At 46.1% G+C, this 23,896-nt stretch overlaps 1 protein-coding gene across 4 annotated transcripts in view; it reads left to right on the forward strand.

Moving 5' to 3' along the window:
- The first annotated feature begins 687 nt into the window (after nucleotides 1-687).
- The window catches only part of LOC120908689 (phosphatidylinositol 4-kinase beta), a 95,840-nt gene continuing 72,631 nt past the window's right edge, over nucleotides 688-23,896 (forward strand). Inside the window, exons 1-2 of one of the 4 annotated variants that reach the window (XM_040319951.1) lie at nucleotides 688-860; nucleotides 2,108-2,483. The gene's annotated coding sequence lies outside the window, so the exon portion shown is untranslated. Of the gene's footprint in view, nucleotides 861-954; nucleotides 1,060-2,107; nucleotides 2,484-23,896 lie in introns of those variants that run through there. The other 3 variants (XM_040319952.1, XM_040319954.1, XM_040319953.1) reach the window with 3 other exon arrangements.

The raw sequence follows: 23,896 nt of genomic DNA on the forward strand, positions 1-23,896 counted from the left end.
TCTTCAAAAGTGGTGCGGGCAAAACTGGAGACGTTTTCTGAACAAATTGGTAATGGTTTTTTAAATTTGTTTGGAGATCATTTTACACATTTTTAATTGATTTGCGGCCGTATACAAACGTTAAAGGCACGTGTTCGGTCTTAAATTATTGTTAAGAAGCTCAGTTTTGAATTGTTCAAAAGATATACTGTGGTACTGTTGCACCATTTTCTATGCTGCCTCGCTCTTTTCTCTCTTTCTCCCTTACTCATGAGTAAAAAAAAGAGAAGGATATACATGTTGATTCACACTAGATTAATATGTGGTTTGAAATGGTCAAAATATTTCACTTCGTATAGTAATTCTTGTAAGTCTACTCTGTAATCAAGACAGCTTTTTGCTTTATATTTTGCTATCAGTAGAATACACAAATCGAACTTAAGCAGTAGAATACACAAATCGAACGACGTTTCAGTTCATCATTGCAACTTTACTGCAAATTAAAACTGAATTGAACGCTGTTCCATTTTGTTACTTGGGAACGCGGTGGCCAAAACTCTACTCGCACAGTGGGCATTTCGGGCATTGTTCGGCGATTTGCGGTAAACGCAGCGATAGCGGCATCTCTTTCCAGCGCCCCGGGTAGTGTGTCTCGCTTTCGCGCGAAGGGACCAGATTTGCTGTGAGTGTTTGTTGTGGCAGCCATTTTTTTGTCACTCACCAAAAGTCAAAGCGTACGGATGTGCATCTGTCGCGTCCGCGATTTTCCGAGTGTTTTTGTGTTTAAAACAGTCCCTGTAACATTACGCATAATCGATTGCATAGCTCAGTGTACGATCAACTTTCCCTGCTGGTGCGGAGGCAGTGTCCGTTGAATTTAGGTTTGTGTTCCCACACACCTTCGAATCGACATTAGGACTGTAGGTGTAGGTGCATTTAAATCCCGTTCGGCCAGCGCTACGCGCGTAGCGTTCACTACCACTGCTGCACCGAGTGTTGCGTCTATACACACACGCTTGGGAGCGCGATTGCTGAAGCATCTAGAAATGGTTTTTATGCTTGTGTGTGGTGCGTGCTGTAGTGAGTATGATTGGTATGTGTGTGTGGAGCTGTACGTGTGATGTCGGCTGCTTTCTATATTGCTGGCTGCCAACAATACACACATCCCCAGCCACACCATCAAAGGAGCAATGCGTCAGAAGCATGCGACGGGTCGAGTGTGTAAACAAGTGTGCGTGTGTGTGTCCAATTGCAGCTTCGGTGCCATCGAACGGAGCCTAGCCTTATTGTGGATTTGCAGTTGATTTCTTCGGAAGAAATACTCGAAAAACGAAATAATGATGATTTTGTGATAGAAATATCGTAATAAGAACGGAAATCAACGCATGAGTGTGTGTTCCAATTACTTGTACAAAACAGTGCGAGTGTCAGTGTGTGCGCCAATCCTAAACCCCCGAGAAGTAAATGGTGTTCTGTTGTGTTGTTGGGTGTTGTTGCATTCCGTGCAAACCTTGTGCCAACAGTTCGGAAGTGAATGCCTTGGAAATTCGTCATCGTGCGAGGTCAAATCGAAAGAAAAAAAAAACAAATCAACTCTTGTGTTCTTTTTCGTTGTACGATTTTCTATTCTGCTGTGTGTTGCTCACGCTATCCCGTTCCCGCACACTGGTTGCTGCGTGGCACTATTTATTGCATCCGTGTCAACGACGCTCAAGTTTCTCTCACTTTGGTGCACCCGTGAACAGTGCTGAAAGCGAAGAAGAAAGTAAATTTCAATCCATTTTTAATGAAAATTTGCGGTAACGTTTGTTAATTGTCCCCTCTGTAGTGTAAAAGCAATGGAACAAATCAAAACAACGCCCTAAACACACTCTTCTATCCTGCGTTCTGATGCCCGTATGTGTGTTTGTGTATGGGTAACTATGCGCACATACTTCTGTCTGCGTATATGTGTGTGTGCTGGTGCGTTCTTCTTCCATACACCGCCGTATGGTCCAGCAGTGTGTGGCGAGTGATAAACAAATGCCTGCTTTGCTTCCCGTGTCTCTTGCTTATTTTTTGTTTCTTGCTCCCATACAATCGTTTTCTTGCCCTTAATATCTTCCCACGTTGTGCCTCTGTTTTGCAGTGATGCTGATTGTGTTTGCCGCCGGAAGTGTTTCTCCGTGTTTGATTGATAGTGCATTGTGGTGGTGCGTCGTGTAGAGTTTTGAAAAGTAGTGTTTTGCTTTTTTTCTGTATGTTGTCTGTAGCGATACAAAATTGTTACATTCGTACACACAGATTGCAAGGAATTTGGTGATAAATTTATGTTTTTTGGAGTGTTTGTGAAGTTAGTGCCCCGCGGCCTTCCTTCCTTCCTTCTGACCAAAGTGAGTGCAGATTAAGGTGCAGCTGTTCCGAGACAAAAAAGCGTAGTTCAGAGTTCAGTGTGCGACTGTGTAGCTGTTGAGCCCCCGAAAGGAGTACAGCAAACGTTGGAGCAGCTTTTGAGGAAAAAAGAGGTAAGTAACAAGTTACACATAGTACAAAGTTTAGTGTGATAAGGAGGTTACGACATATGCCAGGATCCGAATGGGAAACGAACTATCTCCGACCTTGTAGGGAGTCAACTCGTTCACGGTTTAATCACCATGCCAACCTGACGAATGGTGTAGGATTGTTGTACTGTTTTTTGTTTTTATGTTTGTTCAACTATTTTCAAAAACTAACTAAAACTAACTAAAAACATCTTTTGGCAATTGTTTCCCAAAGCATAGACCTTCCTCTTCTCCCTACATTCCTGTTCATAAAAAATGGCACTCGAAATAAACATGCCTGTGAGTGTATTAACAATTCAAAAATAGCTCAAAATGAGAAGAGACACACAATCCTTCTCCTCCTCCACCGAGCGTACCCACCATATGGAAACAGGGAAATAAAGATGCCGCCGCGTGCCGCCACCATTCTTTGCGGTATTTTATTGCAGATTGCAACACTTTGTGGGGGAGGGAAGGGGCGATGAGGTGGCACATAAAGGGCGTAACGTTCACCCATCCTCGACAAAGCATCTTCGTTACGCAAAAACCCCTAAACGGAGAGGGTACAGCGGTGTATCCCGCGTCGTGCGTGGAAATAAATATCATATTTTCCAATTTCCGACAATTGGTTTTCTGGTTTCGGGGATGGATTGTTTTTTTTTTCTCCCGCTCTTTCCCGTCTCTTCCCCATAAAAAAACGTGTGGCCAGCCCTTCCGAAGCGCATAATAGGCGCAAGAAGCTAGACCAGGAAGATTTCCCAAGCGCAATCGGCGTTATTTTCGGACGAAAATTTGTGGCGTTTTGAACGCGGTAATATTCACGCTTGTTTTCGCTCGTCGTAAATCAATTCCGGGTGTGTTGTGTGGTGTGGGAGTAGGTTCACCCTTGCTGCCGGGAATGCATTGCGCAGCCCTCTACTTCCATGTGTGTTTCCGTTGTTTGGGTTTGGTGTGTGTTTCGGTTGTAGTAGTAAAAAAAAACACACAAAAACAATTACTTCTCAATCCGAAACGGGAAGCTCCGTGTGATAAATGAAAATTGATGGGAAAATTGTGCCCATTTCGCAATTTCGAGGGGCAATTGTACTAGCACTTCTCCCTCAACCTGCATCCAAAGCTCAACAGTTTCACATTGCTGCTGGTGGATGCTGCATGCAACAAAACCACCTTCAATTGTACGTGGAAAAGGCTCTTCTTTTTGTGGACTTTTCACACACTCCCGTAGTACCGCCCGAAGTACCGCCTGGGGCTGTGGGTGGGAGCGGGGAAGGCAGAGCATGCAACATAATCGGAATGGAAATTGTGCCAGACGAACGGCGGCATCGTGTGTATGTGTGTGTGCTAATCGCCTGAATGCAGACTACGGCACACGGTATGCGGGTGCAGGTTCTTTGGTGTTGGTGCCATTTTCCTGGGGTGCCCTATCACCGAAATCGCGTGGGTGTTGTTCCATATCCTTGCTGGAATGTGCGAGAGCGCCATAAGCGTGTGTACGAGGAAGGAAGAGAGAGAGAGAGCCTTGCGAGAGAGTATTTTCATATTGACTTGATCGCAGGACGAGCATTTTCGAGTTCGGAATCGTTCGGCTTTTCGTCCCGGTACGTCCTTGCTCGTGTGTGTGTGTGTGTGTGTGTTGGGGGACTCACTCACTCTCACACAAACACACAGAGCTCCACACCACAGTGGATAGGACCGGAATAACACCTCAGACTGGGCGACTCCACACAAGCTCCACAACGAAATGGAGTATCTCCATCGTCCTTCGTGCGCGCTCCCCTTTATTGCAGCCGACTGCATGGACACGCCTGTATGTTAGTGTGTGTGTTAGTCCTTGCCTGCTGGGGAGCGAGCTATGCTGGTAATGGTGGTGGGTGGCTTTTTGTAGGCCACCAACCCTGCAAAGCTTCGGCAGAAGGGCGCGTCCAGACGGTCGGCCCAACAGCCCAACCCAATCCAATCGTTTCTCCTAGAAAGGATTCGTGCTTTTTTAATTAACTTTATTTCCACACCAATCAGTAGTTGGCAACATTATGTAGTACTGCTTTATGACAAAATATGGTTTCATTTCTGCTGGGCTGTGGGTGTTTGGTGGAAAATATCGGGCCCCGGCGTGTCATCACTACTACATGCACACAGCAAATAAAGGGGGTGGTGGGGCGGCGCAATTCTTCTTACAAACGGACGCGCACTGCGTCCTAGCTCAATGAATGAATCGCGTATCTGTGGCCAACCTATTCCAACATGAAGTGTAGCATCATCGAAGGAAGGAAGGGAGGGTAGGGTAGGGCGTGGTGTAACGTTTCCGCGATGGGCGGAAAATCATCGTCCCTTTTTGCGCTGCCGGTTCCGTCTGCCTTGGTCGTATTGCTTTTTTTCGTTTCGTTTCGTGAAAGCATAAGAAGAAAAAAAGCACTGACACACACGTCCAAGGACAACCTTGTCGTGTCCCCGTGGGTGGGTGCAGGAGGATACATCCCTCCCCATGGTAGTAGAAAACACGTCACCTTCGTCACCATGGCGCGGAAGAAAAATGACGGAACTGTAGCGCTTATGCTGCAAAAGCCCCCCCGGCACAGTAGTAAGGCCTACGACAATCGATTTCTGCACACCCACACACACTCCATCGTGGCGTGTCTGCGGGTTTGGAAAGGAGAAATAGCGTCCTTGCGAGAGTGCCTAGCTTGGAGTATTTTTCACCTTAACCGAGTGTCTGTCAGCGGCTGGGAAAGTGGCCATCATTATCCAGTTATTTTACTTCCATTTCCCCACACGTCAATCGATCAAGTCTTGATAAACTTTGAACCCACCAGAGGTGCCTGGTTTTGATGGATGTTTTTGGATCTCTTTTTGATTAAACGCAAAGAAATGAAGGTAAAATCCATCATTTAGCTCATGTGTTTAGCATTTTCAACCCTTATGTTGGTAGAAACTTTCATCTGAAGGCAGTTCTAAATGTTTTTTCTCTGGTGTGTCTGACAAGCCGTACTTCGACACACATCCACTGTTATCGCTCGTTGAAGGAAAGAAGGTAATCCTTTCATCCGGTTTAGGACACCGGCCGGGAAAATGTTCATCTTTTTTCACCATTCACCTGCTAGCAAACACGTGTTCCGTCGTGCTGGATGTGTGACTCTTACGCTGGTACGATAAGCCCACCGAAAGTTTGTACGAAATCTTGTTTTCTGATGTTCTGATCCTTGGTGCAGTGTAGCATCCATTTCTTCAAAGGAAGCCCATATTTAGCCTGTCTTTTTTGTTGTGCTGTTAAAAGTTTCCTCTGAAGTATGAATGATGGGTATACACAGGGACACGTGCCCGAGCAAGGAGGCATGTATGCATGTATGGGTGCGCCCTCGGTAAGGTCAATCAATCACTTAAAAAGCAATATTATAAAGCTACTTCAAAGGACGTTCGTTGACTGGCTCCTATGCTGAAGTTTGTTTAACTTTATCGTGAAGCTTTTCTTCTGCTTGCGAGAAAGTTTTTGCTCTAAACATTAAGTTCGTGGAAATGCTCAAACAACAAGTGCGCTCCATCTTTTGCTGTCAATTAGTGCCACTCCGTGTGTTTGTCTCAAGAATTTTTTGGTGTGCTTCAAAAAGTAGCTCAAAACATGCTACGGATGAAGCTGCATTATATCTGGACCATGTTTGGGCCACAGACAACAACACCATCATCATCATCCTAATGATAGCCTAGAAAAGTGTCCATGCGCATCTGGTGAAGAAATGAGAAGCATTTCCTCTACTTATCTTCTTATCCATCGTTTTTCGCCATTTATGTGTGTGTGTGTGTGGGGGTTAAAGTAGTATTTTCGTAATTTTCATTCATCCACACAGATCGTGACGGTTTTCGCTTTCAAGCCTACATTCGCGGTTGCTTGGGGTTAGGCGTTGTACACAGCGGCGGGTCTTGGTTGAAGGGCAAAATAAGGTCCAATTTGTAGTGAGACACATCATGGAGTGAAGTTCGACTAGATTATAACCGTCTCCGATGCTGGGTGGGTAAATTCCTAGCTTTTGGAAACGTATGTTTTCCCCCCCTTCAACTTTCGCTAAATTTTGAATTATCTATTATTTCCGTCTTTTACTCCTCCTGCATTGCATGCGCACCCAATGGATGTGTAAGAAGCCTCAATTTAGGCGAGAAAGAAATTGGGGGTGCTGGAGTTAAATAATAGCTACGGTTTAGGTTAAAGTCGCTCTTTTGCTCCCTCATCCATCTTCGAACAAATCTCAACCAAGCTTCCGAGGAGGGCCACCAAGGCTCTTGAAAATGATGATGGTCGTCGTTGAATTATTGATTGCGAACGTTTCCGAACGTCGGCCGCGCGTGGTGATGGGGTGGGCAAAGTAAAAAGTTTCACAGCTTCAACGTGGAAATGCTGCCACTTTAGGCGTAGAATGGTGGTAGCCTTTTATAAATCAAATAAAAAACCTGAAAGAAAATTAAAAGAGCAAACCACTAGAAAACTTATCGCCCTTATTGTGTGTTCAGAAAAATCCGGAACTCTCCGCTCAGAATCGTGCTCTGGATGTGGAAAATGGTGCACCCCAATCTGACTTTATGGCCCCTTTTCACAGAACGACCCCCAACATCTTTCGCACGTTAATTCGCAAAACGGATTTGATTATGATGGTGTGTGTGTGGGGGGGCTCTTATCGCCAGGAAGATTTGCTCGTGTGCCACTCTGGAATGTTCAAGAAGTTGTCACTGGTGTCAGCATCGTCCCCATTGTGGGCCATTTTTCTTTCTCAAACTCATGAGCACGGAAAGCCCAGAGCTGGAGAGACAATTGCCACAAGATGCGCTTTATTTACTCACCCAAATTGAGAAAAGCCTTTAAGGGGATGGCCCCGTTTAGTCGTGCTGCACTTGTCACGTTTCCAACAAACGCCCTCGACAAGCCGTTTGCAATGGCCATCGAGTGGGCCACAGAGGGGCAGACTTGGGGAGGGGTTAGGTCCTATAAAATGGGTCACTTTGAGCCGGCGTACACATGGACGGCGAGAGAGAGAGAGGGGTAATTTATTTATTTAACCCCACTTTTTTAAAAATGCAATGCCTATGGATGCAATTCCTATTGGAACTGACTGTGTGTCTGCACGCGCGGTCATTGATCCTGACTATCTATTGGAATGGGGTGGATTTGTGTTGCCTTGTTTATGGCCCGCATTCCGTTCTTGGCCTCGTCGGGCTTAGGCAAACTGATAAGAAACGGTCGGGTGTGGTGGAAGATAGACACAGCACACACACGGTCCCCTATCAGAGCTCGTCGAATCGCTCGGTTCGGTCGTGATTTGTGTTTTGGAATGTAACGGTTTTCCGGTCCATTTTTTGGGTTCACAGTGTGTTTCCAACATTAAATGTTGAGTCTCGGTCTGAAGAAGTGGTTTGAAGAGCAAAAATGGCATTGAAAATTGTTATTTTCTGACTAATGGCTAAGCACTCGCCAAAGGCCAAAGGGCGTAAGCGCCAGCAATAGAACGCCCTTTTCTCGTGTGACAACCTCTCGTCTTATCAGAGAGAACGAAGCGAATCACGCACATTTAATGGTTGACAAGAATTTGTTTACTGTTTTCTGATAAGTGGCTTGTGGCTTCGTGATCAATTTGATTGGCATCTTCGAAAGGTTCTGGGCGCTTCGGTCGTCAATAAAGTTGTGTTCTGGTTTTTTTGTGGTTAGTTGGTTGGTTGGTTGGTAGCTGCTGCTTTTGTCAAAACATTGTAATGGCACAATCTCTTGACGTTGCATCATAGACTGTTCGAGACGTACGCCGTTCGAGTACGTGACAATTCGCTTGGTCCGAACAGTACTTGGCCACACATTTCGTAACAGTCTAGTTTCGCTATCATTCCTACGCTTTCCTTCTCGCCCGAATATCCAACACCAAAGACTGCTGCTGGACGTCGTCGTGGAGCGCAGTAAGTTCTAGGCATCGTGCCCAGCTGGGCAAGATTGCATGGTTCACCACCAACGAAACTGTTTTGCAATACACGGACGGCTATTCATTGGAGTAAAACCGCGCCACGGAATGTGCGGCGCGCTACAAAGCCGGATCCCTAATCCGGTTTGAAACCCGCGGTGGTCGATCCGCGAAAGGCTTATGCGGGATTAAGCGACCAGCGAGGGAGGGTTTCCCGCGAGAGCCTAGGATTAGCCCACCCTGCCCTATGTCTTTGCCAGAGGAAGGCGGCAGTGGCTTAGTAACTGGCGCTATAACTTATTGTCCAATATCGAAGCTGCTTGCGGCGAAGTGTGCTGTCGATCGATTAAAAAAGCTATCCCTTCCTTTGGAGGCTTTAAGGCTACGGTTAAGCCTTTATGGACCTCAAACTCAAAATCCGCGAGCTCGGGAATGTAAACTGTAAACAAACTGTGAGACTGCAGTCAAATCGTTTAGGGTAGGTCACAGTCGGACATGTGCACGCTCGCTCGCTCAACATGTGAGCGCGCCATTTGCCCTTAATGGAACGAAGTGGCAGGCCTCGCGCGCCATATGCAATTACTCGCTGGTTCGGGTGGCGGTGTGTACTTACTGCTGGCTGGCTGGCTGGCTTGGCTGTCTGTTTTTTGGGGCCTTGAGCACATTTGCATTGGGCAAGGCTACAGAGGAGAGTGTTTAGCAAAGACCTGTACGGACGGGAGACGGTGGTGCAAGAAGAGACAGAAGCACGGCTATTAGAGCAAATGGACGTGTAATTCAACTTCCCGCAGTTGAAGGTCCCGTCTCGGAGGAATGGCGCTGCCAGGTGTGTGTGTGTGTTGTGCTACCGGTTGCGGTCGAGACGGCGACATTTATTGATTTTTAACCTCACGGCCGCGCCATCGTAGGCAGTGGCGGCGGCGACGTTCTTGTGAGTTTCTTTTCGGAAATACGTTGTTTCGCCCATTTCACTGCAGTCGATTCGTTCTCGTTTGCATACATTGCAGGGGTTTTGTTTTGAGGGCCCTGGAAAGCGAAGAATGCAGTAAGTTAGAGGTTTGTTTGGGTGGTAGATGCTCCTTTTGTGCAAGGGAAGGATGATGTGCGCCGAGAGAGTGGGAGCTTCGCGCGTGACTTGCTGTCCAGACACCTGCATCTACACCTGATTGTGCAAATCTTTGCGTAAGGTTAGGTCTGTGTGTGTAGTTCAAGTGTTTCGATAACGTTGGAGCTTTCTTTGTGGTGGAACTCCAGGCATTGTGGATGTGACCAACTTTATTGATTCATTAAGGACCTTGAATTCTTCATGATCAATTTGGAAGGATGGTAGCAGGAGGTAGATCATGTCAATTGATTTGACACTAAAATATTCAGTCTCCACTTCGTGATGCTATGATCTATGATCAAATTATCAAGTCAGGCCCCAATATCGGCTCTAAGAACTACTACGAAGCCCTATGAACTTGTTTACTGGACTATTTTTAGACTGGATCTCCTTTCTTTTCCAGCACTAATTCAAAATAGTAAACACGTCATTTTGACACGTGGGAACGACGAACTGTTGTAACGTCAGAATGTGTATGACATTCAAGTTCAAGCATCGAAGAGACGGGGGTTTAAAGTCGATCCTTTCGGAAGACTTACAGCTGCCTTCTTTGGATGTCTTAGCACACTGTTTACCTGTTTGCTTGTTTGCAGCACTACTACACTACAGTATGCGATTGGAAGGAGTAGTTGACCTTGCCAACGCTGGGGGGGGGGGGGGGGGTACGCGTGTTGCGGATCTTGTGGTTCTTCGTCCCTTGTGTTGTGTGTTGTTGGATCAGTAAGAAGGTGAGTTTTGCAGCTGATTAGTACGCGCTTGAATCCAAAGTCCAAGCAGAGCAGCCACCTCAAACCGAACTGGTGTATATATTTACGTCGTTGTCGTCGTTTATGGTTGGGTTAGGTTTCCCATTGGACGGGGGGTAATGTAGTAGCTACTATGTCATACATTGACGCCTTCCATTCGATTCTCGTCAGTGTTTTTTTATTTTGGTTTGGATCGCATTCGTTTACTAGTACTTTTGCCCTGCGGACTGACCCTGAATAATTGTGAATGTTTTGAAGCACGAACACAACTCCATGGTGGCCCAAGGGAATGGACCAAGAAGTGCTTGGTTGGGGTATCTGAATCTGAAACGCCTGCGTGTGCGTGCTTTGGTGCGGTGGTGGAGGTTTGTTTAATTCATCTTTAATGGTTTTATAGAATCGTGTTTGGTGGGGTGTTTGGAATTGAGGTTTTTTGAGCAGCAAAAAAAAAACCGAAAATCTTCAAATCATGAATTTGTTTAGAATTTCATGACGTTGGTATTTAGGACATCGATGCAAGCACGAAGCTCCCATTACTTTATTACCATCACGCTGCCACCGCTCGTCGTTGCTAGTTACAGTTGCCGAGCACGCCTGCTGTGGTTTTGGGGCTGGCTGAAGATCAGTGCGTGCTTCTCAAAACACAGCTCGTTTAGTTCACACAAACGGTTGGGCGCTCTCACGCGGGGGGTCAGACGATTGAACGCGACCTCGTTCCCCCAAACGGTCGGCAGCCAACGGGGTATTGGATTTACTAGCTAGCGATCGCTACCGAAACCAACCCGTTTGGAGAGTTTGTTTTCCATTCGGGTGCATGAATTCCGGTGGAATTTTGATTGAACACAATTGAAAGTGAGTGACCCCCATTCGGAAACACACAACGAAGGGACGGTCGAACCTGTAACCAGGGGTAGAGAGAGAGAATGAGAGAGGTGAGCGCTAGGTGTCATTCCAATAGCCAAAATCGGTCCGCACTGACGACTCCATCGGGGCCCGTCCGTCCAATTTCGGCTCGTACTTGTAGTCGAGCTCTCCAATCAGTGTGTCACGCTCTATCTCTCTTTCTCTCTTTTTATCCCTCCGGCATCATCGAACTGTGCGTCTTTGGAGGGGTTAATTTATGGCAAGGGTTGCCAACTGTCAACCCTGTTTTGGGATATTCATATCCGATGTGTTGGTGGATGGGGTTGACGGAGGCCATACACCACCACTCACTGTTCGACGCAGCACACACCACCGCCGTCGCCACCGCACACTGGTTCGTTGTTTGTAAACATTCGGTCACACTTACCTCTGCGTTGGCCTGCGTGTGTTTCTTAGGGGGAGCGTGGAAGCGAGGTATGATTAGGAGTGGTGGTGGTACATTGGAATGCGAAGAATGCGCGAGATCGAAATTTGGGCACGTTGGTCGCAGAGCGGTTCGCGTCGATTTTCGAATTTTGATGGACCTCTGCTCCTCAACTCCCCTTCTCAAACTCCTCGGCCATTCGGTTTGTCCCTTGAGGGAAGGTGTCTCTTGAGGGGTGGTTTGCTTTGGTTTGGTGTGTATGGTTCGGTTTGCGGGCGACCATGTTGAATTGTGGTTTGACGTGTTTTCCCTAGAAGAGAGGGAGATCACTAATGGGACAGGTTTTGCGTTAATTGGAGGCGGTTTTTTTGCATGTCACCAACAGCATTGTGTTGGCTATTAATAGCAGCTTCCGGACGCTTGGTTTTTATCGTCCAATGGTGATAGTTTGAAGGCATTTCTTATATAATTCTTTTTAACATTTACAAAAACCGTTTCTAAACCCTCAAAAGTTGATTTTTGATTCGTAAATTGTATTTCGAGTCGCTTTGAAGATCACACACATCAAGCCAAAGGGTCAGGCGTGTTCGCAATGCACGGCTCGCAATGAACACAGCCGGTGGCGTCCGGTGTATCATTTCGTGGGTAACGAAGCTGAAAGCGAAACTACGACCAAATCGTGTTGCTGTTGCCACCGTTTCGAATTGTCCGTCAGATGGAAAGGATGTTGCGGGGTCCCCCCCCCCTCCCCTCGATGCTCGTACACACAGACACACAGAAAATCCGGTCACGGCTACAACTCTTGGCCGCGTATTGCTTACCAACGTGTTACAATAAATGCAAACGTCACGATTCACTGTTTACTGCCGAAATTGCTCCAAAAATGTCTTTTCTGTGTGTGTATGTAGGGGTGTAGTTTGTGTAACATGCGCTTCGTCGATTGCACCTTAACCGTGTGGTTACATCTTGTGCTCCCTCTGTTCGATTAACCCTTCGTTTTAGTTGGGGGAGTCAAAGATGAATTGTCCAATGAATTTTCAACATAAAAAAGCGACTCGAACACAGAAGCAAGGGGAGGGGGAAAAACAACAACCTCACTAATGGGCATCAAAAACCTGTCAAATTGTAGAAACAAAAAACCACCCCACGGCAGCGGCACGTTGCCTTTTAACATTCAAGGTTAGTTTAGCGTAACCGTTTGACGCAGCAATGTTGACATAAATCGCCGGAAATTAGAAATCTTTTAGTTTTTCATCTCTCTTTCTCTCTCTCCCTCTCTCCATCCACTTCCCTTTCATCTCATTATAACTTAGGTGGTTTCCCTACTGCGCTTGTCATTGCCATCCGATCGGTGCGGTTAATTAGAGATTGTTTCTTTTTCAAGCATAACCTCACTTACTTTGTGCTTTGTTTTTTTTTGGGTTTTTTTTTTTGCACACACACATAAAGAGAAGAAGTATCGAAAGATAGTGCTGCTTTCGTAATTATCTTATCCCAATCTCCGGTCCCAGTGATAGGGGCCAGTCGCCAATGAGCAATTTCTAATTTAAAGTAATTGCTCTCAAGCGGGGAATTTGGCTTTCCATAATCAACACGATTTCGATCGATTTGCAAATGGAAGATGGGGAAAAACACACACACACATGACTACCGTCTGAATGTATTTAATTATTCCCAAAGTGGATTAATTGATTTTTTATTTGAGAAAAACCTAGTTTTCCATTGTACTAAGTTCAGTTAGGGGCACAAGTAAAAAAATGGGAACAATGCCAAAGCATAAACTTGGTACATAAATCCCTTTGATTAGGCCGATATTGTATGGGATGGAAGTGGGGTAAAGCGTAAAGAGGCAAACTAAAAATAATAGCCAATGTAGTAAAAATGGCCAAGCTCTACAGTCTGCTCTGTCCGTAACGTAACAGTTAGCGCGCGGTGGAAAACACCATCACCACCTGCCACGGGAAAAGCGGGACTTATCGTGAATAGTAATTTAAATCGAATCGTGTTTTTAGGCAGGAACAACCAAACAGCCACGCTACCTACCCCCCGCACGATTTGCTCAAGATCTTTGGTGGGATTTTGATTAATTTCGCCCCGCCGCAAATGCCCGCTTTTTATTGGATGACGTAAATTAATTACAATGAAAACGTGCTTCCAAACTCCAACTGGCGTGCTGCTGCATACGCGTATTGTTTGGTAAGAAGAAAAAACAACCCAAAATAACGACTCCCGGTACCGTTTGCATCGATCAAAACCGTTCAACCGGTGTGCTGCGCGGCGGCCCCCCGTGATATGATCTTGTAAGCGAGGCGCTCTTAAGGCCACTACCCTTTAACGAATCGCAAAAAAAAACCGAACTGCCTATGATGCAGTTTGCGCTAGTGTTTTTTTTTCTTTGCGCAATCCAAAACCAAGATAGCCATCTCGGTCGCTGCAGCATTTAAATGCAACTCGTGCCATTGCAGTAATCGGTGCCGATAGGTATTTGCCGATAGTATTGTTTGATACACAGCACACACACACAAAACAGACGCTGGTCACGGTGGTCAATGGACGTTTGTCCACCTGGAACGTAATCGCCAATTTAAATCATTCGCTGTTGTTGGTACATTTCTTTTACAGTCGAATCGAAGGTTTCGGTTACAATCGCTTTAACAAAAAGCCCGTTTGCGAAATGCCAGCGAACTGGCAAACTAGGTTTTGCTAGTCGCTATTTAAACCTTTAAATTATGCAGTTAAACCCTTCAGCAAACAGGAAAATCGGCCAACGTCCTGTTTATACCAATGCACACACACGCAAACACACACATCCCCCGTTGGTGGACAAGGAAGACGGCGAATGTGCGGTGTGCACGTGTGTTGGGAAGTTCGCGAAAGCTCAACAACTTTCTCCCCCGGATTGGGTGGTTGTGGGGATGCAACGATGAAACTTTTTGCCTCCCCTCCCATCCATTCATTATGCCGCATTACGCGTGTACTTATACATCTTTTTTGCTGCGCTCGAGAGTTCAAGCTCCTCTATTTTCTTCTTGTTATCCACCGCCAAACGCATTCATTGCATGCATTGCACACGCACTGGCACTGTAGGAAGAGGGGGAGGAGGGTAGGGGGAGTGGAGTAATGTGAGCTTTTGCGCGCGCTTGTTCGATGATGGTTGCGGAAGCCTAATGCGCCCCAGTGGAAGACACACGGGCCACTGTTTGACGATTTCCTTCCGAGTGTGGTGCTGGTGCTGGTGGGTCTTGCCTTCTTGGTGGAAATTAAATTTCCGTTTGAGTTTTCTTTCTCTCTCTCTTTCTCTCTCTCTTTCTCTCCCTCTGTGTGTGTGAAAACCACAACGCACCGCAAATCGAGTGCACCGAACGCAAAACTAGCATTTGGAATGAATGGGTGAGGGATGGTCTCGTTGTGACGGAAGCGGAAAATGCGATTTGTCAAAGCGTGAAATGACACCCCGGGAGATGGGAAAAAAGCGATTGGAAACCTTCAGCTATATAGCTACTTGGTGCCGTGGCTAGTAAAACAGGTCTTTGATCTATATTGTTTGTTTGGTATATAAGTCAAACAAGTGCGCCCAATATGTTGTTGCGTTACGCAAAGATCCAACGATCTCGTAAAAAAACAGCCTTAGTTCCATCCCAAAAGCATGGTGGAAAGAGAAAGTACTCAATCAAACTTAATCTGTCAACAATTGTAACAATTCCATTGCCTCCACCGCCGCCACCGCCGTCCTTCAACGCCAAACGCCAGCACTTGGATGCTCCAGTGAAAGTCCCACGAAGTGTCCTCTGCCGTTGGTGCTGCTGCTTCGTTCCTCTATTGGGCTGTGTTGGTTGCGTTCTTCATTGGCTTAGGAATGTTGATTGTTGCTCAAGTGCGCGGCCGCAGCGACGCAACTGTTGATCAGCTCGCCAAAGAAAACGCCACTTGACCGGTTGGTTCGGTGGTTTGGCAACCCTTCGGACCCAATAGTGCACAACCAACATCCCATCCCAATCCAGACCTTCAAGTTGTCTGGTGACAACAGCAGAGAAGGGAAGGGGGACATTAACCGGCGGCTTGAGGTTGTAAAACAATTTTTCAATTTATAACCTTTTGTCATGTTCGGAGTTCCGTTTCAATGATGGTCGTCCTCCTCTGGCTCGGCGGGGTCTTCTTTGGGAATTGCTCCAGTTTCAGCGGGAGGAATTAGGATGGAAGAACCGTCAGAAACTAGCGGCTGGTTCCATTGTGCACTAATTGTATTGGAGTAGCGATGCAATTGAAGCTGTGCGCGGTGCTACCACCATCACGGTAGCTTCATTTCAGGCTTACGAACACCACACGACTGTGTTGGAGAGCAATGGAGAGAGGCCACAAAAGCGCTCAACCACCCCACACCACACCAAACACACATTACAACAAACCATGGGAAACAGTGAAGTAGAGAGACAATACATTGAAACTAAAGTGCCGCAACTGTGTTGCCAAATTGTACACACACACACACACACGCGCTCCTTTCAAGCATAGTGTTGGGGTGTGTAATCGTCGAGATTGCGTTCCCTTCCAGTTCCTGTTTCCGCTTTGGGAAGCTTTTCATTAAGTTTAGCACACAATTAACACTTGTGTCTATGGAATACACTGGTTCCCTTGGCTTAAAAGGGCATTAGTGTGTAAGCACGTTAAGAAAACAATCTTCTAATAAGATACTCAATCCCTTCGGGATAGGTCAGAAGGCGGCTGTATGGTGTGCAAATGATGTGGCCGCAAAGGAGAGGATATCTTTTGACTTCCAACAGAATGCTCTGTAGCATCTTCTTCATGCATAAAAGAGTCGTACTTTGGAGGTTGTTTTGGGGGAAAAGGATCCAACAAACTGGTTCTCTGAACCACTCTGCATGTTGTTGTGCGCCACCCTTTTTTCAGCGTCTCCCGAAGGAACGCCATACGGAGAACCGATACAAAAGCGATATTTATGCTCCACCCGAAGCAACTTCTTTTGCATTCCACTGTGTTTTGCCACAGTCGTTAAGCGGGGCCTCTAAACGACCTACGGTTATACCGGATTGTACGGTCCTCGCAGGTAAGAAAGGTGCCCGAAAAGCGGCCCTTGTACACACCTATATCTTATCGATGTTTAAACCGTTTTCGGGTTGAAAGTTTAGGAAACTGGAGGCAATAATAAAGATAGAGGGTTGAAAAAATAGTTCACACGAAGAACTCTCTCTCTTTCTCTCTCTCTCTCTCTCTCTCTCTCTCTCTCTCTCTCTCTCTCTTTTGCAAGAAGAAAGGTAGTTGCACACCTGAAAGAGGGCCTCAAAACAAAACGATGAAAGAAAGCATTCTAAGCCAACATAAAAACATTCCTTATACGACCCAGCGGGAAAGGACACGTCGGCTTTAAAAAGGTTCCTTAAGACAAATACTTCAGAATGGTACACTACACGGTCCACATCGGTCCAGCCCACTTTCTTCGCCGTGGGCTCACGGTTCACGTTTTTTTGGGTTCACTCTTTGAGGCTGGGTAAGAATGTGGCCCAGAATCGTTCGTGCTCTTTGTGTGTGTTTCTCCGTACGCGCTTGACCATTCGAATATTTGGGCGAAATTGAGGTCCTTCCGAAAAGAAGGGACATTGATGACGACAGCCTTAGGGAACGGATCTTCTAAAGCTTTAATGCAAGTGTTTTCGTATCGGAAAATGGCTACCATATGTGGGTGATTATCCCTTGTTGATGCCACTACCTGCTGCCGTTAGACGAACGAAAGTGTCTGGACTGCTGGATTTAGCTGCAGGTTTGTACCAGCAAAATGGTCCCCGGGCTTGGCGGAGGGGCGTACATGTCACACAAAACAGGGAAAACATGTATCTTCTATTTCATCCTGTTTAGGGCAGCAACTGTTGTTTTTTGTTTATATCTGTGTATAATTATTATTTTTATCGTACTTTACACATTGGTAGAGGAAACAAACTAATTCAAGCAAAACTGGCCAATGGATCTTTTATCTTTTTTTACGGCTTTTAAGAGCTCATTTCCTTTGAAATGGTATTGTTTTATGGGATGGATAAGTTTCTGTTTAGACTGGGAAGCTTCTCTTCAAGAGCATGAAAGAGTAGAAATTGTCCTGTAAAATGTTCGTCTATGTGCCATTTTCTTTCCTCTTTCCCTCAAACCGTTGAAACCTTAGCCCTCGCTGTCGGTGTTTTTGGGTTAGTTTGTTTGTTGGTTCAGCTCTCGTCTGTTTGCTCGTACTGTGTGTGTGTGTGTCACTGCAGAACAGCACCTTAGAAGAAATGCGAATATTTATCCTTGCTCCCGCTTTACTTGTGTTTTCTTTCTTTCTTTCTCTGTTTTGTACCAAAAAAAATAATGCATTTGTGTTTGTTCTTGCTTTAACAAGATAAACGATGGGCACAATTAGCTGATTACTTTGTCCTCCCATCCGACGCTGGTTCTGGTTGTGGCACTTTAAACTGTGTCCCCCCCGCTCGTTAAAAGAGTGACCGGTGTGGAGCGGGAATGTTGTTTGTTGAAAGTGGAGCAAAAGATAAGCGATTTGTGTGTGTGTGTGTGTGTGTGTGTGTGTGCCCGCTGGGTAAATGAGGACAACAGTGCATTCTCTAAACACCAAAGGCACCAAGTCGGAAACTTGTTGAACGACGCAGTGGAGCCGAAGGAGGATCAAGTATCAATTGCTTGGTCAGAGGGTGCAAGGGGGGCTGATGGGTGTACCAAAGAACAAACACTCTGCCTGTCTGTGGACACATTCAAACGTGGTGTGCTGTTGTGGAAATGGTTCATGGAATTAGTACATTACTGGATATTACTTTTTCAAGCTAAACCGCAAAATTCCCCTCTTTGGAGAGAATATCTTGTTTCCATTTTCCGCTTCGGAGCAGCATACATCCTAATGGAAAGCAAACAAACGTACACCCTTACTACTGTCATCGATGATAGAACTGGGAGTTAATTGTAAAGAGAAATACTCTTTCGAAATATATGACAATCCTCTAGCCGTCCTCTTGGAGTTCCGGAGTACGGAGTAAATGCAAACTCTGGGATTCCAATCCACTGAGTTCTGTGTTGCATTGTTTATGCAGCGGTTCCAATTCGATGGGAAACACCCAACCATGTATCGAACATCGATAGATTTGCTGGAACAACATGCCCAGATGAAGCGAGCTCTAGAACAGACCCGCTGGAGGTGCCTCATTCTCCAAGCTTTCCATCCCTACGCAGTACGCTTGCCCACATGCACAAACAAATGATCCTCAGACCCTTCAGGACATTATTCATCGGTCGTTGACGTTGTGGGGCTTTGATCTAGTATCCCGTGTGTGTACCCTTAGTGTGTGTCGGCCCACCATTGCACTGTGGCGTGCAATATAGCTGCGTACAGCGTACTCGCTAATGAGATACTTCCGGGTATTTTCCTGTGTCCTGCTGCCGATCCTGAATCGCTGCCATCGAATCGATTTGATTCCCTGGGTATAGGTGTCACACTGCATAGATATGATAGTCGCTACTGCGTTTGCGTGTGTTCACATCGAGAATTTGTACGCGTCGCTGTCGTTGTGTCGTCATATGTGTATGTGTGTGTGTGTTGTGTGTATGTCAAAGACAAAGCTCTCTTGCGCTTTAATGTCCTTTTAACTACACCCGTCGCCTAAACGGTGGAGGTATAGAGGGAGAAAGGAAGCGAAAGGGCGAGGGCGGAAGTAATCATTGGAATCAGTGGCACGGAAATCTAAACAAGATTAGGTTATAACAGGTTTGAACGGTAATTAGATTGGTACCGTGGTGTAGGAGTTACGAGTCATCCTCTGCTGTACGAGTAGTAGCAGCAGCAGTGGGAAGAGGTTCATCAATCAAGACATCGAGAGAGAGGTATCGCTGCCAGAAGGTGGGAGATTGTTTATGCACTTGTGAAGCTAAGACTCGCACGTACATGGGTGTCTTTTGCTTTGACAATAATAATCTTCTTTAATATATGACCTATGACCTGAGAAATTCTGTGTGAAAATAACGATTCGGTTTGTATTTTCATTCCCTCCAGGGGGAACATAATGTAAGACACGTTCAGTCGATCTGTTGGTGAGCTGACTAGAACGAGATGTTTGCATTTATTTCACCGATGATGCGTACATCCTACCATTAATTATCGACCAACAGCACTGGCACGCGCTCTACCACCCTTCTACCCCCTCCCACACTACTGCTCCCCTCCCCCACCCAATTATCATGTTGTCAGTTGTTTGTTCAGCTTTTGTGTGTGTTGCGTTGCGAGAAATAAATTTCCACAAATGCCATCACGACGCAGTTTTCAACTCCTTCATGAAGCTCCTACAGGCAGTTTGAATGTAAAAAAGGGGCCTGCACGGGCACGGGTTGGAGGTACTTCCCTGTTAGGTAGGTTCTCTGTGTCCCGCACAGCGATAGAGCACGTTTTGGAACGAACGGGGAGGGAGCTCTGGAGCTCTGTTGCGTAAACAACAAAAGAATAATGGGCGTCGTCTATTTTATTATATCATATCTTTAAAGGGGGCTAGAATAAATGACCTTCTTGCAGTTTTACTTTACATATTGTTTTCTCCTTTTATTTGCAGGTAATTGTTTGTGAAGATTACAGATGACTTGACATCTCCCCCTTACCCTTACCCGGCACATGTGAGTTTTGTGAATTCCCAGCGAGTCTTGGGTAGTATGTAGTAACATTGACTGACTTTTTTCTTTTTGATGTTTTAGTACATATCTTTAACTAAACGAAAAAGCCCTACTTCTATGAAGCTACCGTGAAGTGTTCCGATCTGTTTGCTGCATGCAAATCCCATACACATGATTGACTATTTCCCAGAGCAACCTTCTGGCACACATATTGGCAAAAAACAGAACTTATTTGCTTGAACCTCTAGTGCGAAAGGCATTCGACAAAGCTAACACCACAGCACAAATCGGATTGGTTCTGGAAGTTGGTACCGTTGCAACGGTTGTCTCGGCTCTTTTTTGCAGCTCGTTTCATTCATTTAGGTACAAATTCGCAATTCAAATTTATCTTCGCATATAGCACGGCTGAGTGTGTTTCTGCATCATCAATGTATTAAGAAATGACGCCACTTTGACGGGGCGGTGACAGCAGCAGCAGCAGGAGCAGCAGCGGCAAAAACCAGATTTTGCAAAGTTGTTTCTTTTTTTGTTGCTGCGTGTATTCCTTCCTCAAACGGATCGGGTCTATCGGTGACATCTCTCGTAAATTAGTGCACCTCGGATGAGATCACCGGTTAAAATTTGCCATAACCAACCGATCGTTGGGGCTGTAATGGCGGGGATTCGTTTCTTCCTGGAACCTCACCGTGCTTTGTGTGTTGCTTTCGAATCAGAATTGAGGGTTTGGTGCGCTTTTAGAAGGGGTGACAGAATGGGGAAACAGAGTTCAAGAAGACCTACAGCGGTCGACTTGCCAAGGTTGCCAAGCTGCGACTCGCGTTTGAGGGTCAAAAGTAAAACAATTCTTTCTGCCCAATTCGGTGGTTCGTGGTGTTCGTGTGTCTTATACAAATACACTCACACGCGTGCGTGTGGCACTAAATTAGTGCATTCTATTTGAGAATTTATTTTTTGCCAGTCATGGTCTCAGCATCAGGTTTCGCCCCGTTTTAATGACCAGATCGAATTGCCGAGTTTGTCCCGGCTTTGAACGCGGTTTATGAAAGTGCCGTTCGGTTTCGGACCGGCCAATCAACGGCCCCGGTGTACACGGTTCACATGACCTCCAAAGCGAACAGCACAGCGGCCATTGGTGGACACGTATCGATCTGTTGTGTGTTCTTTTTATTTTTTTGGGGCCGGGTGGGAAATGGTTGTACTCCTCACCGCTTGCAAATGCGTTTGACGAGTTCGCACCACTGGCCAACCGAGGGGACTGCGGGGACTATGGAGAATTGCATCGATCGATTCGGCAAAGAGGTTAGAAGTGTTTGGAGCTACACTAGAGGCGTAGGAACGCATGCAATCCCCCGTTTCACACTCACAAATCAATCGCAAACAGCGGCGGCCAGTATTCTCTGCGTGTTCTGTTGTAGACCCCCAGCACACACATACACACAAGTCATATCCCGGGATATATAACTTTCAATCTGTGAGCAAATCTGGCTCATGGTCAGCAAACGGTTTCCCATTCTACGCCGAACGACCAACCGACCGACACCGGTGCGTGTGGTGCATGTTGTTTCACTAGTGCAACACAGACAGAACCAGTATGGCGTGCTGCTAATTTGCAGAGATTCCCTTTCGTGTTCCGTGCCCCATACACACTACGTTCTGTGTAGTGTTGTACTCCCTGGTGTATTGCACTACGCGCGGGATAATAAATAGACTGAGTTATACTCTGCACTATACTGGCCGAGAGTCGAGAGAGATTGAGATCGGTTTTTTTTGCGAACAGCCATCACCACTACCACCAATTCAGCTGTGGTCAGAGTGGTCGACCTAGACACTGACTTACACGGGTCGGTGTATATGGCCTCCTTGTGGGTTAGTACGGTCTTGATGGGGGTGTTGATTAATCGGTCACAGGATATTGGGTTTGGTGACCTGCCCAAAAGGATTGCGTGTTGAAGTGTAGTGGCTATGAAGGTGCTTTTGGGGGCTGTATGATTACTCCTCTAACCATGAACTACATTTCTGTAGAGTCATTCTTCAAGCTGGCGTTACACAAGACGAGCCACGAGCTTCGGATGGAATGATAGAGCAAAAAAGCTCTGAATCGTTTCGGGGATAGGCATGACTTTCAACTCGTTGTCAAAAAAGTGTCGAGTGTGTGTTCGCTACCCTGTTTAAGCATTCATTTATGAGTTGAATCCGTTTGCATGATTTTTTCCCCCCGTTCTCTCCATGATTCATGTTTATTTTATATATTTTTTGTATCAACCTCACATCATCGCTACGCAATCCAATCCCTTTCTAAAGAATTGAAACAACTATCGCATGTTTTGTTGGTTTGTTTGCGCGCGTGTGTGTGTGTGTGGTTTGTGCATAACTCACCGTGTGTGGTGCCCTGTTGTTGTACTCTTTACTGCCCCGGGGAGCGAGCTCGAAAAGTGCATTTTTAAACACAATTCATCATTCAGCACTCAACGTCGGTGTGTGTGTATGTTTGAATATTTTTTGCGCACTCTCGCACAGTTTCGATTGTGTTCGGTGTTGATTTTTGTTCGGACTCTGAAACGAAAGCGGCGGCGGCGGCGGCACCGTTTCTCTTTCAAACCTCTGCGCGCGCTAAACGCGCTAAACTTCGCGCAATCTATGCGCACGTTGTTATTGCATGATGATTGGGGTAGGAGGGGGTAGAAACCCCCCTACCGTTCGTATTGTGCGCCTCCTGCCAAAGCATAACAAACCCCCCTCTCGTCTATAGCAACAGTAGCAAACGGGAAAAAGGCCTCTCCTCAATAAACACACTTTATTTCGCGTATGCAGAATTAGTGCAAAAAATCATCATCATCATCATCATCATCGGTCCATCCTAGCAAGCTGCATTTCACCTGTGGCTAAGAGTGAAGCAAAACAAACACGTTGTAAATATCGCCCCGTTTTGCTTATTGGTGGATGGTATGAAAATACAGTTTTTTGTAATATTAGCAACACACACTCGTCAGAGCTGCTCTACGTGTGTGTGTGTACATCGCTGCCCGGGTGTGTGATGATGTGTAGAAGGGAGATTGCAAAAATTGCAATACATGCACACTTTTCTTCCCTCTTTTTTTGCAAAGCAAATGCTGGCAGAGACACACAAACATTCCCGAGGTACTTTTTTACATTTTTGCGAATTTGCGTTCGTTGGCGGCTATTTAAAAAAATTACTATCTTTTTGCTGCCGACCACCACCACCACCCTCCCTTGTGTGGTGTTTTACACGGCATTTCGTGGTGCGGAAGAAAACGAAGCCAGCGCAAACCGGAAAGGGGTGAACGAATGCACACACACACACACACACACGCAATGTTGGCCCCAATAGTAGGCTGGGTGCACACTGCTGCTGGGGTTGGTTGTGCGAGGAGAGAAGTTCATGGCAACAAAACAAGCGAGTGTGAAAAAAGAATGCTTTACACAAACACACACTTGTATGCGTGCCACCGACATATGTAAAAAGTCTGTCCACACATACAGACACTGTTCAGATAGGGGGGATGATGTTGTGTGTGTAGGGGTGGATTTTTGCAGTGATTGTTGTTCACAGGAGGTCCGGTTTTTGGAGACATCGATGACTCTGTGGGTACACATGCACCCGTGAGTTGTGTGAGCACAATCGGAGCGGGAGATTGTCGACAGGCAAGCGTGTTTTTTTTTCTTTT

Source organism: Anopheles arabiensis, chromosome 2, assembly GCF_016920715.1.
Source record: "Anopheles arabiensis isolate DONGOLA chromosome 2, AaraD3, whole genome shotgun sequence".
Classification (NCBI taxonomy): Eukaryota; Metazoa; Arthropoda; class Insecta; order Diptera; family Culicidae; genus Anopheles; species Anopheles arabiensis.